The 20086-nt window shown below is 49.3% G+C and overlaps 1 protein-coding gene across 3 annotated transcripts in view; it reads left to right on the forward strand.

The window, feature by feature from the left end:
* LOC106749333 (solute carrier organic anion transporter family member 3A1) overlaps window positions 1–20086 on the forward strand; it is a 138931-nt gene that overhangs the window by 38044 nt on the left and 80801 nt on the right. The window contains exons 1-2 of one of the 3 annotated variants that reach the window (XM_014628696.1): window positions 14040–15758; window positions 18651–18950. The gene's annotated coding sequence lies outside the window, so the exon portion shown is untranslated. Of the gene's footprint in view, window positions 1–14039; window positions 15759–18650; window positions 18951–20086 lie in introns of those variants that run through there. The other 2 variants (XM_014628697.1, XM_014628698.1) reach the window with 2 other exon arrangements.

Genomic DNA, 20086 nt, shown 5'->3' on the forward strand with positions numbered 1-20086 from the left:
CCTCTTGACTCGCACAGGACATCCCACGAGGACCCCGGCGTTCTCCGCTAGAGAGAAGGGGGATGGAACCGCCAAACTGCTCCCGGTAAATCGCTGTATTTCTCCGCTCCCTGCGCTCTCCTACGTCTCTCCCCCTCCGCCTCCAGCGAAACGGGGTGAGAGAAGTCGGGAACTATAATGGATCCATCCACCAGTGGCGGATACTGGGGTTGCGAGACGCTTCCAAGGAGAGGAGATTATACGTATAGCATTGAACTGGCAGGTAATAAAATCGCCATTTCCCCCGCTTCGCGGATGCTTTCTCGCGAGCTTTCCGCGACCACGGTAATCCATTCGGTAATCCCGCCGTGAACGAACGCGTTGTCGGTGGTGCTCGACGAGCTCGCGCTTAGAGTAGACGCAGATGTACATGCAAGACAGTAGCGAATAGTTATCAAGATTTACTATAATAGAGAAGAAATTTAATTGAATTGCGTATCGCATTTTATATGTAGATCCAATATTAATGAAACATATATTTATAATTCTTTTATAAGATACATTGATCATCCACATTCTGGTTAATTCAACTATAATTTCCTATCAGTGCTATGCAATTTCTCCTTTTAGATAAATTTGTCTCCTACTCTCATATTTTAAAGATATTCAAGATGTTGCCTCACCCTGTATACCACATATGTACACAAAACGCGTTAAGATATCACTTCGCTTCTTTGTCAGTTCTCGTCTGCTTATCGAGATCTCGATTGTCGCCGTGCGTCCTCAGAGATACGTCTCCCCGTGCGTTCATCAGCTACTCGCGATTCCAATTTCTGGGCCATCGCGTATCTTTATTTCCCCGATAGATCAGTGACCTCGATGGACGCCGGCCAATGTGAGCGGTCATCGATCACGCCGAGATCGCCATCGCGACGTTTTCGATCGTCCACGAGACGAATAATATCCGCCGTCGAATTCGTAGCCGTCTCGGCGTACAGCCGAGAAGATCGCCGGCTCATCAATAATTCAGCGGCACCGCGAGAAACTCGAAAACAAGGCGGAAAGAGAGCCAGCGCTCTTATGTATATTCGGCGGGCACGGCCGTTGTGTCGTGTCTTTACAAATCGTCGCAGACGCCTCGCCTGCGAGAAAGAGAGGAAGAGAAAGAGAGAGAGAGAGAGGCTCTCATTGGCATAAGATTGAATTTCGATTTTTCGATACGGCGATCAGTGACGTCAACGGCAAATGTCGTCGCGACAACAACGAGAACACGAAGGTACGGACGTCAGTCGTAAGAAAAAAAAAATCATAAAAACCGCATCGGGAAAGTCGAGAATTGAGTCCACCGTGGCGTGGCTGCTAACGCAGGGGAGAAAATCGACGAGAGAAGCAATCTATATGCGGATCCTCGAATGACGATCGGTATTTACGATCTCGACGCACAATACCGATGCGAACGAGGAGAGGGCCAAAATGATTATTATCAAAAAAGTTACTTAGCATATACGCAGCCGGCGGACGTAAGCAGTTACACGCGGTCGATAAACAAAACGACGCGCTAAACAGATATATAGATTGAATTATCGCCGAGCCTGTTGATATCGGCAGACCGGAGACGCGAATTTCAAGCAGTCGCGAGATAATGCGGCAGACGTTGAATAAGAAACAAGCTGTTACATAAAAATAATAAGATCTGCGTTCACGAACGCGCGCGTGCATCCATGCGGTCGGGGGTGTGTGTGTGTGAGGTCAAGATGGCACGTGTCGGCTACCGTGTGCGGTGGCGGTTGTGTGCATGTGTAAGCAGACGGTTGACATTGTAACTTCAGAACGAGACGAGTGGTAGGTACAGATCTCCAATCGGCTTTCGACAATGCGGAGTGCAGGCCAACGCTAATTTACTAATTCAAGCATAATTGCCTTCTCGGAAGGAGTGGACGAAATATATTGAGCCAGGGTCAACGGTACCGCGTTATACGCAAAGGTCGCGATAATTAAGGCCGATTCGCCGAGCGATCCCGAAATGTATCGCGAAACCCGCATCGGGGCGAGATCGCGCGATAACGCGCCTCGACGAATTACGCGAAACGCACGGCCGACAGATTACGTCTTAATCGTTTCTCGGCCCCTCTTTGCATTAACGATAATCGTGTCTCGTTAAAGTGAAAAAAAGAACGTCGAAACTTCGCTCTTGGAAGAAGGAATTCTCGGAGTTGACGCGTTGTGCCACTTTTCATAATAACCAGAAATTCTCTTCCCTTCCCTAGTTGCTAGACAGAAGTTAATAAACTGTCCAGTAACTGTTGAAAAAATGCATGAAATTTCAACTAGGGTAACTTCATTTAACTTGAGTTAAATGAAACACACGAACGCGCGATTACGCTTTTTTACGGAAAGAAATAAACGCGGCAGGTTTTATATCCGAGCACACGTGAATTTTTCTAAACGAATCTTTCTACCTTTGGGAAAGAAGAGGAAAAAATTCACGGAAAAGTTGGAAATATAATAACCGGTTTTTTTTTCCGAGCTCTCAAAACTATAGAGAAAACTTTTCCACGGACACCGTTGGGGGAGGTAGCGGTTCTGGCGCAGCGCGGCGCAGCGAACGATGTCTCTTGATCCTGTCACTTCTCCACGAGGCATTGTATTCGACGATGCACGATAACAACGCGGAGCTGGTGCGCCGCGACGAGATAAAAATTGACGGGCCGTCATTGGCGACGGCCGCTTCGCGATCTCTCACGGGCAAATATCGACTCGCGACGTTCGTCGGCGGCGATGGTTGTCCAGGCGATCAACTTCGTTGCTCTCTGATGAATAAGTTAATCGGGTTAATCCATATGTGCTCTGTTAAACGTTAGGAGGGCTTAATTACTTCCGTGTGCGGACGGTGGTCAATGCTCTTCCTCGTTGGCCGTCGTGCGCGGAATGCGCGCCCGCCCGCTCGCTCGCTCGTTCGTTCACGCGCGCGCGAGCGCTATTGTAATATTACGAGATTATCCGCGACGGTTGTGTGTCGTTCTCGACGGTTTCGTAATTTCTGTCTGGCCGCGCGTTCGCGAGCGTGAGACTGCCGCTTCGCGTTAGATTGGATCTAATTTTCCAATAGAGGCTGACACGCTTGCTCGTGTTCGCGAACTGCGACGTGCGACTCTCTCTCTCTCTCTCTCTCTCATTCTTTCTTTGTGTCTCTCTTTCTCTTTCGTTCCTTCTCACCATTCGCGAAATTCTCAGTCTTTCTCGGACCCATTCAAATCGCATTTTTCTTATCACCGTCTCGTCGTCATTTTTATGTTTTTTAGTCTGTTGGAATAACAGTCGCGGGGGATACTCAGAATTGCCGCAAACATGGAAAACCGGGAAAATCAGGGAAAGTCATGGAAATTTAAATTGGTCATGGCAAAAAGCCAGAGAAAGATATAAAAATCTGAAATTTTGAACTTTCCTCACAATTCCCTTAAATGTTCTTATTCTAAAGAGAGAGAGATAGAGAGAGAGTATCTATAATTTTTTTAATATTACATCTAACATTTATAGTCAAATGCATTAAAAATTCGCACATTTTACAAATCATTTCTTACGTATTAGGGTCGTGACACATAGAAAAACTTAAGAAGTAAAACGTAAATAGTAAGAAAAATGACCAATCACAGTCGCTTCTTCCTCGACCGTAAGAAGAATAATCGAATGTGATTAGTCAATTTTATTTAACGTTTTTATTCAATTGTTCTTTTCCGTTATAACTACATTCTTCTTTTTAATATTCATTTATTTTTTGTCGGCCTGAATTTGTATATTCAGGATTATATTATATACTAAACTTCTAAGAGTTTGTGTTGTGCTTCTAACAATATAAGCTACTTTTCCTGTAATCCTTACTTCTACGTTAAAATGTAAGATTACACATTGGTCAAAATGGAACATTCTCTACTATCGGCTGGAAAATATAGAAAAGTCATAGAATTTCAAAGTTCATTTTTTGTGGCGACCCTGGACACCTTGCGTTCTTACTTCAAGAGGAATTTTCATTCGCCGCTTCTCGCGACGTTTTAGCGACACCGCGATTATCGATACCAAGCTGGATGCCACTGGTGGTTCGCAGTGGGCGTCGAATTGGTATCGGAATTATGCAGTGCGAGTTGACAGCGGTGGTGGCGGCGGCTCTGCGTTCCGGCAGAGGCGTGAAACGCATTTGCATCGATATCTGGGCCACAGTGTCTCGTTTCCCAATGAAGTCGTTGGGTCCGGCCGATCCGCCTAATGACGAATCATCGTCATAGGCTCTTTGGTTCAACGCACTTGCACTCCGATCCTCGACTGCGCAAATAACGACGAACGCCGGACGACGAACGCCGACGACGACAACGACGACGATGATCGCGCGCGTGCACACGACTGGCCCGGTCTTTCCGATGTCTTTAGTAATGAGGGAACACCTCGTGACGATTAAACGTATTCGGGACGCGCGGCTCGTCGTGACGAGAAGCGAAATCGCGGCCGATTAGAATTGCACGTCATCGGCCGTGATCACCGTTCGTTCGTCGCGCAATTTTTCCGACGCATTTCGAACGACCGTGGTGACCGCATTCGCAAATATCGCCGGGCGATGCACTTTAGCGTTTTGCGAATGTCAAAATAAAAACGTTCGACTTATTTACGAGGAACTATAGTTTTGAGGGCTCCGGAAAAATCCGATTCCTTCCAATGTTTTCGCGGATTTTTTCGATTTCTTATCTTCTTTACGGAAAATAGTAAATGCGGCAGATTTTATTTGAACACACGTGAATTTGCCTACCCTTGTGACAGAAATGCGTGGAAAATTTCAGAAACCTCGTTTTTCTCGGACCCTTTGAAATTATACGAGGAATCTTCCTCGTCGCGTTCCCGGAAAATGATAGTGCACTCACCGGATGCGGTAGACGTTAATTCAACTTATTCAATTGACCTTTTCAGGAATACTGACATATACGTGTGTAATTTTAGATCGTACAACATTCTTCTTGTTTGGTTCGAACATTGTTGACTACATACGACGAACAGTACTTTGAATAAATATTCATCACAAAATCCTAAAAAGAGAAATCCGATCATATAATTGACAGATGTCGCATTTGTGTTACTTGAAAATTGTATCAATAAGTTTCTCCAGACTTTAAGCTCATCCTTGAAGAGGTTAAATCAATTTTCTATCGACTTATTGATGAAATCATGAAAATTTTGAGACTGATATTTTATTTACTCAATAAACGTTGAATTAACCTTGTATCCGTTAATCGATTAAAAAATTGACCCTTTTTTAGAATTTTCAACCGTTTTTAAGTCTATCTTTGACGTATCATTTCATTCATTTCATTTTGATTATAATATCTTCGATATGGTATCATTTGGAAGCTTTGGAGCTTTAAAACTTTATTTGGTAACGCGTTTCAGAATACATGTTGCTTGCTAAAGCGATCGGCCGCGGGGATTATGGAAAGAGGATCACGTGAACCCGCGAATTACCATAATTACCATCGCGTAATCGGCCGGTCCCGAAGTCTCCCGGATCGATATCGAGGATTTGATTCGTTGTGCGTCGACAAGTGTGCCGTCTCGCGATTCCGCGCTCGCGCTTGTTGCGCAAATCGCATTCGCAAGGAGGAATTACCGTGGCATGGCGGGCGCTCACGCAGCGAATGTCTGAATTCGTTTGAGTCCCTCTCTCATTCGGTGACGTAAGCGCGCCGAATTGCGCCGCGTTCCGCTGCTGTGGCTATCGTAGATAAGAATCTGAGCCACGTTATCGCGGCTGACCGTTCATTTAGCGCCGCAACAATAATAATCGCGGCCTGAGAAGCAAGAGGCCGCCTAATAAGTAGCTTAATAAAAAGCTCGCCTCCTCTCTCGATGGGACGCGAAAATGAATTTTGCAAAATGTAGACGAGTCAACAGGAACATTGGATCGCGACACGGACATTGGAAGTAATTGGGAGTAATTGAAAATAATCGGGAACGTTATTAGAGACGCTATATTTTCTCACGGCGGCTTCCGGGCATTCCCGGTGTCGTAAAGTCGATTTTTCGGGGATACTACCTGACGTAATTAAAACGTTACCCCTACCTGGTCTCTTTTCAGAAGAAGCCTTGGAATTCAGACATAAATATGTCAAATATTATCGGAAGCATTATATCAGGAAATGTTCAAGAGAAGCTGATATTAAAGATATTATAAATCATCTCTTTATATCTAGCAATCCTCGAATTTCAATGACGAGACGACTTCCACCGAAAAAATATAATACTACGCTCTGCTATATATATATTATTGAATATATCAAAAGAGGACGATCCGCGTATATCTATAATTCTATTTAAAAATTGGACATTTTTAAGGTTTCTACCACAAATTTGAGTGTTTCGCCCTACTATGCACCGTCGACGAATTCCGGTTTGGAATTTTCACGATCGTACGAGCCAGCGGCATATTCTGCAAAGAAAGAGAGAGAGAGAAAGAGAGAGAGAGAATGAGACACACACACCCATCTAAGATACTTTAAATTATCACGCTAGTACGCCACGATGCAATATTGTTGTCGTGCTCGTTGCATTCGCTCGATCCACCCTGTCAACGTCAATGCACGAAGTGGCTGACGCTATTTAACTAGGTCTACGACATCGTTCTAGCGATAAACAAATTAATTACACATAATGCCGCACTTATTAACTTAGTTTAGACCGTCCAGCCTAGAGCAGCGCCCTGCACCGCGACGTCGACGACGACGTATGCGCATCGTTACGTACAATTATCAATTACGACTGCATATATGTGTCGCTTTTCTTCGTACAATCGAAATCTCTTCTCCGCGTGGCGCAAGTCCATGTCGAGTCGCAGAATCGCGGAATTCGCGGAAGTTGATCATCCCCGCGCTTAGCAGCCGGACGGAAAACGTTTTCACTGCGAGCCCCGGCGAATCAATCGATGCAGCCGCGTTTCGCGAAAGCCGCACCGATCAGATCGACCCTTTCCATGCGTGATTTGCATTTTCCGATTCGCATGAATTTCATAGAACTTTCAGCCGCGTGTTTGTAACGTGCGTTTCGTTCGCGAAATGACGTGCGTGCGAAAAAGAGACGGGGACGGGGACAAAGAGGAGGGAAAGAGGAGAAAAAAGAGCGTCCCGTCGGCGAATGCAATGAAGGCAAATGGACGACAGAGGGAGCGAGAGAGAGAGAGAGAGAGAGAGTAAAGAGGAGGAGGAGGAGCGACGACAGCAGCAGTAGCAGTCGACCAACGGTGCGTTATGTGGGCCAGACAATAATAATTGTTCGGCATTTCCTGGTATATTATACCGCGTCTAATTGATAGAGGGAAGCCGCCGCTAATTCCGACATCGTTATCGTGTGCTATCTTTAGCGGAGACTTCGCGGCCATGTATTTTCGTATATACAAGAACACCCCCGGAAGCTCCCGCGATGCGTCTCATTCGCGATTGGAAGTCATCCACTTTCATCGTTCTCACGTCTTCATGCATTCGCAACTTCACACTTTTACATATTCGCTCCTTCGCACCTTCATACCTTCACGTCTTCGTACGTTTAATCCTTTATATCTCCAGTAAGGGAAGAAAAGCTGAAGAGTAGAAAATAGTAAAAAGAAATACTAGAGAGTTAGCCCCGTGATGATCGCACGTTAGTTTCTGGCCAAGATACGGCCGTTCGAAGTTGCGGAATTTTTTCATACGACATGCAGTATTCCGCCCCGGTGGCAGCGCACGTTGCAGCACGCTCGCGGATTTGACACCTCTCGCTGCTCGAGAGGCGGCGCGCTCGATTCCGAAAGGAGCGGGGCGCAACATTGTCGCGGGCCGCGATCCCTGTTTGAGCAGAAGGAAGAGGATTTTCTCACGACGATGAATCCCTTTTAATATTCTTTTTCCTGGGTGTACAATGGCGCCGTATATATTTAATTAGCTCCCGCGAAGCAGCTACTAATATACTCGAGCTCCGTAAGCCGTCGCTCATCCGCTGCAAATTGTACACGCGCTGCAAGTCGTAAATCGCAATAATCGTGGTTATTAGCATACACATGTCGCATGCGATAATTCACGATTCACCGAGAACGCGTCTCATCGCAGGCATCACTCATCTTGCTTTCTTCATGTAGCTTCGCGTAGTATCGATGCGGACATATTAATCTTCTTGTGGCTCACTTCGCGAGCTTGTCGCGTTCTCCTGAGTATTGATCATGCGATTTCTTCCCAATGAGAAAATTACACGATCAATACCTTGGGTAATGATCACGTAACTTTTTCCCTGGGGCGGAAATGTGGAAAGTGAAGTATTTTCAAATGAAGAAATTTATACTTTTCACGAATTCATGCTGGAGAAGGCTCATGGTCAACATCAGGGTTGAATCATGAATCTTCCCTTCTAGCGTAAATTCATGAAGAGTTGCATAATTTTCAAATTTGAAAACATTTCACTTATCACGTTTCCGCCCTAGGGAAATGGTTACGTGATCATTACCCAAGATATTGATCGTATAGTTTCCTCCTAGAGTGGAAACGTGAAAAGTAAAGATGTTCTTAAATTGGAAAATTTACACTTTTTCCGAAGCGTCAATGTTATCAATTCAAACTTACTAGCGTGATACGCTTCGATTTTCTAATTTGAAAACATTTGATTTTTCGCTTCTCACGTTTCCGGCCCAGGGAAGAATTACCTGATCGATACAGTGAGCGCGATGATCGAGCGGAGAGGGTGGTTGCCTCTTCGTCTATCTTCGGCATCCTCTTCTGCATATCGCGGCGACAGACACTGGAATTCGCCTGAGTGCTCGCGACGGCGCCGAAATCGGCGCCGCGGCGGGTTCGTTCGCACCTCGCACGAACGAACGCCGTCCGGTTCTAATCCGTCGTGTGTATGTGCGTGCGCGCGTGTGTGTGTGTGTATGCCGTTGTTCGGTCAATAGAGGGTCCCGTCGGCGATGTTCGCATAACGGTATCCGGCGGCGAGCCGCGACTTCGCGACCGCGTCGCGTCGCGACGCCCGAGAGTCCGTCGCGCGTATTCAATCGGCGGCTTCTGCTTGCGTATGTGCGGACGAGGATGCGCGTCGTGTTACGCCGGCGTATCGATGTAGCCGGGCGATGTACGCGCGTCTCGTGTGCGTCCTACGCGTACGCGTGTGCGTGCGTGCGTGTCCGGACGCGCGGCGAATGCGAAATCGCCGCGCGCGAAACAGTTCGATGCGCGGCGATTATGTGCGAATTTCTTGCCGCGACGTCGGGCATCGATCGCGGACGTTCGTTCGTTCGGACGCGGCCGACTTCGTTTCCTGACGACGCCCGACGAATTTAACGAGCTTGCGCCGCGTGCGAAAGTTTCTACCGGCGCGTCGACGAACTCGACGAAAATAAGACGAAGTCCGGACCGGGAGTTCTCTCTCTTTGCCTGCGTGCGCGACGGCCGAGAGGTGCGCGAGAGAAATGCGAGGGCGGAAAAACGCACTTTTCGCGATACGCGTCTGCCCTTTAACACGAGCTCGAAGATCACTCGAGTCGTCGTGTCGTTTTTGAAAACATTCACACGTTCGCACGTTTATTTACGCGGGGAAAAAATCACCTGCCGGCACAGCAAACTTTATGCTGTCGCAATAAAATCTGTAAGTCACTATATTATTGTATGGATGGCGAAACGATTTGTTTAAGTATACCATTTGCCGTTCGCTGGATTATTCTGCCGAATCTACAAATTATTTTGCCGTGAGAACAAATTGGTTAATGTAGAAAAACATTATTTTGTTCTAACAGTAAATTAACGTGTAACAGCTTGTAATGAATATATGAACGCAGCAATACCCTTAATTTGTAAATGAATTACTGAATGTCAGCATAAAATGGTTCTAAGTTTAAGAGAGTATTTGGTAGAATTATATGCAATACTTCTTTTCCATTGAAGAAACCTAGTGGTTTGAAATTAACCATTTTATGTCCGGTAAATATCTCCTAAAAAATAAATTTCGATATCCCGAATATTATGAATTTAATCATTCTCGCAATTGTTTCAATATGTACAAGTAAACGTTTGCTTATACGAAGAAAATATGCTGTATATAATCAATTATATTTCTACTTCTCGTAAATATTTACCAAGGAATGTTGGAGTGAACCATTTAACTTGGTAATCAAGGAAATATGATTTGAACGGCAGCGCTTTTTCTCAGTGCGCAGCCTCGTGAACTCGCGAATACGAGCGGCGATCCGCGACGCGAGATTCTTCGCGAGGAGAAGCGCGATTTCATTGAGAGCGACGCGCGCGAGAGGAGCCCTCTTTATAATCCGACGCATCCTTGAATTTGGGCGTGTCCGCTCTCGCGGCGAAGTTCCCGTGGAAGTTCAGGCCTCACCTTCCACCCCGCCCGAATGTCCAATCGCCGGCGACGTTTTTTTCTCCCCTCTTTTTGTTTGGAATCTCTAGTTTTTTAGGGACCGCCGGAGATAAAGGGCCCCGACCGGCGTGCCGGTGAAGGAGACGCAGAGCGAACCGTCTCTACCTTTGTTCGCGAAGTTAATTATCGCGCTTGCTCTTCTCGCGCGCGCGTGCGCACGCCGCACAGCTTCTATAATTAGTAACATAAATTGCACTTATAACGAGGAGCCGCGCAATCTCCGCGATGCGCGCGCCGGCATTTAAATCGCTGTCCCCGCGATATTTACGGAATACTTGTATTACTCAATACCGACACTTTTCGTATTTAGAGAGCGTATTTATTCAATATCGTAACTGGTCGGAACACGAGGTACATGAGACTTCCTCTCGGATACTTTCTAAAATCGCCTCGCGCCGCGCGGCATTATCAGATTTAATCTCACCGGTGGCGCTTCGATTGTTCTTTTTGGAGGCGCGCTCGTTCGAGAAATCTTTTCTACGTCAACGGTGCTCGGCGCGGCTGCCGAGATTCCCGAGGCGGGTTTCTCGACGGTAAGACGGAAATCGTTTCGAGCGAGCGTATCCGTAGACAACGCGAGGACGCGTTTTTGCGGTCAGCGCCGAGAAACGCTGCAGAAGACAATATCGGTGATTATGTGACGCGACGGCCGCGATCAGGAATGAAAACGAAATTGAATTCCACAGCGCGTTATCGGAAGCAATCCGATCATAGGAAGTCTCCCTCGCTTCGTTTCCTTGTAATTTCTAAGAGTTACTCTCGTTGAATTATTACTTTCGTGCGTCCGCGCTTCTTTCTCTCTCTCCCTCTCTCTCTTTCTCTCTCTCCGCACGATCATCGTGTCCGCAAACGTTGCCTCGCCGAGTCTAACGATGCAACGGAGATACTAGGTACGGTGATTTCTTAATTCGTTGTACAGGGTGTTCCATAATTGACGGTGTAACCAGAAAGTGACGATTTTTTATGGAACGGAAGAGAGAAAAGGTCGAAAACGTGGGATAACATTTTTCCGTCTTGCGACGTTTCGTTTCGTTCTCTCGAGAAAACTGGCCTCGAGGATGAAGAAATTATATTATCTCTTAACTATCGACACACACGTGACACCGACACAACGGTAGAGTACAGTGCACGCGATGAAACAAACGACTCGCGAATTTTTTCTTGGCCGCGCGCGCGCCAAGTTTCACCAAGCGACAAACGTATGGCGAGCCACGTACCAAAGTCCAGACAGGATACGAAGGATTGAGTCTCGTTAGTCCCCAATCGCCGAATCGGAGGAGACTATTTTGGCGTGCGCCCGTGACGCTCGTTTCGTTTCGGCCGGCCAGCGGACTTTCAGCCGGTCGACGCTTAGATCCTCTCGCGCGCGCGCGTTTATGAGCGACGCTCGAAATTAACGAAGGGTTTCCTTAATCGTCCCTCCGAGTTGCACAGCGCGAAATTAACAGGTCGATAATTCCGACTGAGAAGACAGGGGTGAATTATCAAAATCATACTACGCTAAAACAGAATCTAGTAATACTATCTGGTAGTACAAAATTTGGTGAATATTTCCCGACCAAATATTTGATTACTGCGACAAAGTAATTTAGTTACTGGTATATACAGTATTGTAGTTTCGTATACTGTATATTTAGTACGCAGGACTAAATTATATTTACCGAAATATATTTAAATTTTATACAGTAATCGAAATGTTTAGTCGGTAAATTTTAATACTTACCAAACATTACCAAATTTTAGCACTTATTGCTACATCATTTTTTCAGTGTATTTGAGATATTTTTAAGATATCAATACTAATAATTGGCAACTTTTAATTACTGTGAATAGAAAAACATAATTTTGTTCATTATCATCAGGTTGTGTCTAAACCACAAAGTTAACCAGAAAATGAAAAATCATGCCTTAGAATCTATGTTTCAAGTGATAAACTTCCAACTAGAACCGGAACGTAGATGTTCCAATTGGAATCCATGATTATTTTGGGAAATCCGACTGGATCCCAATTAGATCCCAGGAAATTTCCCACGCCGCTCAGTTTTGGAGAATCGTCTTTCCGACGAATTGGGAAAGCCGTGTTTGCAAAATGACACATCGCGACTGTGCGCTCTTCCTCGACTGGTTAGGCTCTTCTCCCTCGCCGTCGAAAGAAGGGCGAGGGTGCGTAAAAAGAACGAGGACGACGATCGAGGGGGTGAAGAAAGGAAGGAGGGGAGTTTGGCGGGTTGCGCGCGGCCGTCTGGCCAGTCGATTACGGTGCCGAAACGAGCGCCGGGGTATCTCTCCAACCAGTTTCGGACAGTGTCTTCGCTCGTGGCTATAAAGAGAAGGACGGCGAGCAAGCGGACTCGCGAGGGAAGAAGCATGCCTATGCGACGGAGAAAGCGAGAGCCGGAGGAGAACGGCCGCGATCGAGGCAGGGGAGGGTGCTCGTGCGACGTAGAGGAGGATGGAGAGTGAAAAGAACGACGGAGGGAAGTACGATTATTACGCGAAGGAGGGAAGAGAGGCGAGGAGAAGGTCAGAGGGAGGGTAAGGAGAGAAAGCGCGATGAAGGGGGAGGTGGCGGAGGGTGGTGGACCGGAGGGATAGCGAAGGAAGCGAGTGCTGAAAGCGAAGATGCGCGCGAGGGGGACGTGAGCGCGGAAGAGCCGAGGAATGAGGGAAACATCGAGGAAAATATGTTGGACGATAAAGAGGCAGATAAGTGGAGACATGAGAGAAAGAAACGAGACGGGGAGAGAGCGAGATGAGTAAGATGCCGAGGAAGAATCTGTCTGAAGGGAGGAGGAAGAGGAGAAAGATGATGGGAGTTGGGGAGAAGGAGAGAAGGAGGTAGTCGTGTCCTCTCTCTCTCTCTCTCTCTTTCTCTTTCTGCGAGTAAAATATGTGCGAAAGAAAACCCTAAGAAGGAGACTTGACTGACCGAGCTAGAAAATCCGCGACGACTAAGATTGGAGGCTGGGATGAAACGAAGAAGACACCGGAGGAACTTGACCAACGTTGCGAAGGAACGAGAACAGCGTCCCATGGCGAGGAAGACGAATACCATCAAGAAGACGACGACGACGACGAAGACGACGAAGATGACGGAGAAGAAGAAGAAGAAGAAAAGCCAGCGGAGGCGGTCGCCGAGTTTGAGTTTCGGTTTCGTTCGTCTCGCGCCTGCTCCACGTCGAACGGGAGCCGAGAGTGAACCTGTTCAGCAGCGAGGGAGACGGAGAGAGAGAGAGAAAGAGAGAGAGAGAGAGGGAAAAGGAGTGGGAACGACAGAGATCGACAGGGCGACCCGACCGCGAGTGCGTCAGCAGCGAGAACGACGGAGAGAGACAGACTCGCTCGTGTGAGAGTTGGCCCGAGCGAGACGGACGCGACGGGCGCGCGCGCGCGCGAGAGAGAGAGAGAGAGAGAGAAGGAGAGCGAGTCCGCGCGGGAGAGAAGGAGAACGGCGGAGAGATCGACGCGGGAACGTGATAGAACGAGCGCGAGCGAGACGGAGCGAGATAGGGAGCGCGAAAGAGCGGGGTAGAGCGCCAGAGAGAAAGAGAGGAGGAGAACAGACTTGAGTCGCTCGCTCTGCTCCCAATAACGACTCTCGCCCTCGGTCAGTCGCGCGCGAACCGCGGAGCCGCGAGCATCTCTCCGTCTCTCTTGCATCGCCAAGGGAGAGACTCCGGTGTTTCTCGCTCGCTCGCTCGCTTCGGCCTGCCAACCGCGCGCCCGTCCTCCGGGCACGTGCGACAGGGAGGAGGAAGGAAGGAGAAGGAGGGAAAAGGGAATTCGAGGGTGAGAATAAGCGCGAAACCGATGCGAGCGAAGAGAGCTGAGTCGGTCCGGGAAGGTGCGCCTTGATGATCGCGGAGAGGAGCCCGCTCGCGGGAAAGGGTCGCGCAAAGTGGAGCGAGAAGCGGAATTCGCGGCATCCCTCCGTCATCCCGGGCGAATAGAAGCCGCGCGAAGACGCGGTGAAAATAGCGGTGGTGGGCCGCGAGGTCGCCTGGGAAAATAGCGTTCGCGAATCGAAAAGCCCGTCGGAGAAGAGCGGTGGTGCAGTCACTCGGTTACTCAGTCAGTCAGTCGGTCGGTCGGTCCAGTCGATTTCCCGCGAGGTCGTCGCGGCGAACCGATCTTCCGAGGAAGATCCGCGCGCGGTATCGGCCGAGGCGCACAGTGGGGTGATTATTCTCCCAGGAGAATCGTCCGCGTTAAGAACAGCGACGGGGGTGGGTAGGCTGTATCTTGTCAACGCGGTGATATCGGATCGGGGCGAGAGAGGGAAGAAAAGGGAGAGAGAACTTTGCGGGAACATCCGTCCTATCGATCCGCTCGGGAAAAAGTGAGCATCTTCTCCGCGAGATCCTCCGCGAATCCCCCGAGGGTTCCGCTCTCACGCCGACACCCGGGGAGCAGCGCTCGGGTCATAGGTCGCGACGCGTCCTCGTCCGAAAATCGCTTCCCCGCGATCGATCTTCCGATCGTCCTCCCGACCGAGCAAGTCGACGAGCGCGCGAGCCGCCGATAATCCCGCCATGAAGCGTCAAGTGCCGCGCACCCTGTGATAAGAGAAGGCAGGTCCGCGCGAAACGGAGAAGCTGGCATCGGCGTGGCGGTGGCGGCGACGGCGGCGGTGACGACGGCGGCCGACGGTGGGGGCACGCGGCCAGACGGAGGATCGATGGATCTGTAATGCGTGCAAAGTGCGATCCGGCGTGCACGACGACGACGACACGGATACCCAGATACCGCAGATCGGGTCGCGGCGGGCGGAGGAGGCGCGCCGGAGAGGAGGATCGGACGGAGAGGCGGAATAGGGGCGAATGAGTACTTTTCGAGGTTATCTCTCGGGGGGGAGCGCACGTCGGGACGGATTCTCGGCGATATTAACGACGACGACGACGTGATCTCGTCCGAGCGCGGCTCTCGCTGGTGACCGAGTGAGAGAAGAGAGCGAAAGGGGCGAGCAGGAGGTACGCAAAAGTGAGCAGGACCGCCGACGACGAGGAGGCGAGAGAGCGGAAGGCGCGCAGAGCGTGTGTGTGTCGTCGCCGTGTTGCCCTCGCCGAGGAAGCGGCAGCGCGTCGCAGAGCGCGCGCGGAGGCTATTGCTATTTTCGAGCCCGCCAAATATCTCGGGTACAACCGCGCCGTCGAGGCTGTGTTCTCTCGCTCCTCTTCTCCCGTCCCGCTCTGCTCTCTGTCTCGCTACCGAAACGAGTGTTCCCCTCTCGCGTTGATTCGCCTCTCGCAGCGGCAACGGCGGCGGTAACGGCAGCGTCGATTCTGCACACCGACGAGTCAACCGCGCGCGCGCGCGCGCGCTTCGACGATCAGCATCGGATCACGTGACAGGTAGGAGAAATCACGAGAGATGTGGAATGAAGAGGAGACTTCTCTTTAGTTTCTTTTTCCCTTTTTCCCCCTCCCGATCGCTTTATTCTCCCTCCGGCGAGCAGCGACCGCGGGTGGTTGCGACGCTCGTGTGACTCGAAGACGGGGGTTGAAGGAGGCGTGGGATCGGGATGCGCAACGTGCCTTCGAGGGCCCGGCGAGACTCGAACGTGAGAAACCGGCGCGGTCCGCCAACATCCGGGGTAAATCGCGCACCGGCCATTCCCCGCGCGCTCCCTCTGGGATCTTCGATAGGCTCAATCTCGAGCTCGCACTCGGGTTTGATACGAACAATATCTTATGGGATTCGATATGAGAATGGATAAAAATACACACCCCTCGGGAAAGATAAAAACGGAAACGTGCATTTATAATTGATATGGGAATTAATTATCGCGCGACCATGCGACCACTCTCATGGTCCGTTCGCTTTATCTTTATTCCACTCTCTTATTTATCCTCCAATATAAATTTCATGCGTTTTGCCAGCCACGGGATAGTTAACTTCTTATTAACTTCTCGTTAACTTCTGTCTGATAACTGAGGGGTGAAACTACTTGGGATCCCGATTCAAATGTAGATGGGCGTCTAGGAGAACTGCATACATTTCCACGAGGAACAACTCGATTCGATTTTGACCGACTCTGACGGGAATTACTCTGTTATTTGTATTCTTATGGCGCGGATCGTGTTCGTGCACGATCGGTGACGTTGCGATTCCTCGTCGCGGCGGAACATCTGCGTCGGTTCGGAGAGGATTTTCGAGCATGCTCTCGATATACGACGAATACATCGAGATTATTTTTACACGTGTCCCGCGTGCTGTGCGTCATTGGGTAGCTCCCCGCGACGTTACGCTTCGCTCGATGTATTCACCTCGCACGTGGAATATTCTCGAGGAGCGCCCGAGGAACCGCTTCCCGTCGGCGGATCAGGCGGCGAGGAATTTTCCGCGTGTGTGTTTTCGAGACAGAGCGGAGACTCGGCGCGAAACTGAAGCAGCTGCTGGTTACGCTCGAGACATCCCTCATCGATATCTGCATTCGCCGCGACGGCCACGTCATCGCGCCGCAATGGCGCGTTCAAGTGCAGCGTTTTCGGTAATTCCAGCCGGCAACGCCAGTGGGTCAGAACGTCGCGAATAATTCAACCGGCGAATCCCGCGCTGCCACAGCAGCTGCGGCGCTTTTGTCAGCCGTGTTTTCCTCGTGTTTTTCTTTTTTTCGAAAAAACCGCCGCGAATGCGTCGGGAGGTGAGTAATCGCGCCGGCTAATAAATCAGCGCGGATACGGACAAGGTTCGGTAAACAGCGAAGCGTGTGATTAACGAGACTACGTGAAAGTCGTCTATCGCGCGCTTTAATTCGACTGCGACCTCTGACACATTGCGACAATGAGCTCCGCGATCTTTTTTTCGGGAAAACGGAGCGCGATATCTCTCCGTTCGTGCCGCCTCGGTTCGGACACTTTCCGGACAAGTTTGATTTCGATTGAAATTTGATTGAAATTCGACCAGCACCTGAAAAAACATTACAATCATCTAGCAGGCGATTAAAGAGATCAGACGTCGATACAATTTCAACGAACGAGCGCGAACGAAAAGACACAGTACGCTCGCGCACATTTACATTGCGCTCTCCCCGGTGGCGCGTGTAACGCGTAGCGGGGTTCATCTCGGTTCGTCGTCCGTAGGACGTTGGTATTTTTTTCCCGTGCACGGCCAATGGCGCATGGACCGGACGTCGCTTGCCGATCACGTCTCCAGCCGGGCTGAATTATTCGCGAGGCGATAAAATTCGAGACCGGGACGAGAGCGGGCGGGGTCGGGGACCCTCCCGAAAATTCTTGGGGACGTGAGCTGCCGCACTGACGAGCGTCGATTAGCGGGAATAGAGTTACCGTCGTGCTGCCTCGCGTCTGGTCGATCGGACAAATACGAGGTGTAAGAAAAGCCTTCTCTCCCTCGCGATTTCCTTACGAGAGGAAAGCCTCGCTGTGAATTAGCGGATATCACGGCGAGGGAAACGGTGGATGGTCCTTTCGGCGAATTTCGGCGATCGGACTGACAGCGGGACGGACAAAATGGAAAACCTCGGCGGTTATTCGATGTTAATTAGCAGAACGCTCGTAGCGTGAAATTGGTGACGTAGCGATTGTTTGATGTTAACGTTTTATTCGCGCCGTTAGTATAGAAATTCTTGCGCGACCTGTATGCGAAAAAATATCGTGTTACGTAATATAATGTACACAACAAATATATCTGCATGTATCCACGCGCGTGTGTCTATATTACATGATAATAATTTGCAAAATCTCGTACCTTTCTTCTCTCGTAACTCGACGCACTTTGCGCCGCGGAGAGATTCATTTCTCGCGGCGCTTTAAAGCGGCACTTTAAATCGAAACTGTCGAGTCGCGTTAATACGCGAGTTACATGAGGTACCGTTATGCCTCGCCGTAGATTCCGCGTGTAAACGCAAAACCGAAATAGCCCGATGAATATTCATTCCCAGTGGTGGTTCGCAAGTTGTAAATAAGTTCCGAAAACTGCCGGACCGAACCCGCCGCCACGAACCTCCTCGGGAGAGACGGCGGTAAATTTTTCCCGGGTGCTTCGCGCGCTCTTCGATAAATCGCGCCGAGCGCGTAATTCATCGCGCAGATTTACAATTCGACGGCGAAGGGCCGACGCGTAGACCGTCGGAATATATCAAATCACGCGAAATAACACTGCAACCAACTGTATAATCGCGCGATCGCACGGATAGAACGTGTTTCGCTTTCGAATTTCGAATTCGAAGGTAATACCGGTGATTGCCTAACCACCCGCTTCGGTATCATTGGATGTTTCAGCGAGGCGACTCAGTAGCCCTTGCGAACAACGACGGGCTCTCCCAGTAGAGCACAGTTATCGCCGATTTATTATTTGGATCACGGTCGGTTACCTCCGCGCCGTAGACGACGAAGAGCGGCTAATGACGTTCTTCCACGAGTCTCGAGCCGGCGAGAAGCGACAAAAAGTTGGCGTCGACTTCGTATAACTGGCACCTATCGCAAGGGGGAAACGAGAATTCACCTTCCAGTTCCTCCGTCCCTTCGGCCTTCCCTTCTCGCTGAGTCCGAGGAAGAGTTCGCGGATTCTTCCGAACGGCGGTTCGTAAGTCTTCTCTTTTTTACGACAGTTCGATGCTTCTTTTCCATTCGAAGTAGCCAAGGGCGCCTGCTTCAATCCCGAAGTCGGGATATATTGTTCCTTAATACTTCTTATTTTCATCCTAATATATTAGTTTATTAACATTATATTATTTTATTAAATATTAATTTATGTTTAATACCAACTCTTTCGTTATCAGTGTCTGTATTATAAAAGTGGGCTGAAAATGCCCAACATTAACCAACAAATCAATCGTGACGAATATATATATATACAAGAGGTTTTCGAGGTCGTTAATAAGAAACTGCTGTTAAAATCACACAATTACACACAATAGGATGTTCCCTCGATATATATTTTCAAATTATAAATATAATACAGTTATAATGCAGAATCGAAAGAGAGAGAGAGAGAGAGAGAGAGCGAGCATGTGTCGGATACACGGACAGTCGTTCGCGGCTCGCGGCGGAAAGCAATTAGCCGTTCGGCGGACGCGCGTGTTGCGGCTAAACCGGCGAATTTTTTGCCGCGGCCCGAATATCGAGCCGGGTGATTGATGGATACACGTGTATACGCGTGCACTAAGAATATAATCATAGCCACGCGGCCGAGTAATAAGTTGCATTACCATCACGCTGTCACTGCCGCACGGGCACCGTCGCGATTTGCATGGTCACGCGACGGCGAAACGCGAGAATTTCAACGACCGGGGCGCAATTTTACGATCGCTCTTGTCTTCCCCTCGCCGTGCGGCTAGACGAGAATTCGGCGACGAGGAGTGATGTCTCTGCCACTGCGGCCCCGCAAACGTTCGTCTGAACACTCAGCCGTACCCAAGCTCGACTTAGATAATCGCACACTTACTTGATTTGAACGCAATAATATGTTAATTCGTGCATGAATTATTGAGTATATTCACCGCGATATTTTCACCGTACGTATTTACGTTATATCGTAAAACAAGCTGGATGATAAATTAATCAGAATCCGCGCGGTTGCTCGAGTGTTAAAGCTACTTTCACGTGACACCTGTGGTCATGACACTGCGCCGCGCGCGTGTTTGCGACTATCGGCGCGTGCAACGCGCGGCGCCCGCGAATGCGCTCGAAATTTTTCCAGTCCGCGCTGTCCCCCC

Source organism: Dinoponera quadriceps, unplaced genomic scaffold (genome assembly GCF_001313825.1).
Source record: "Dinoponera quadriceps isolate SergipeBrazil2010 unplaced genomic scaffold, ASM131382v1 scaffold3579, whole genome shotgun sequence".
Lineage (NCBI taxonomy): Eukaryota > Metazoa > Arthropoda > Insecta > Hymenoptera > Formicidae > Dinoponera > Dinoponera quadriceps.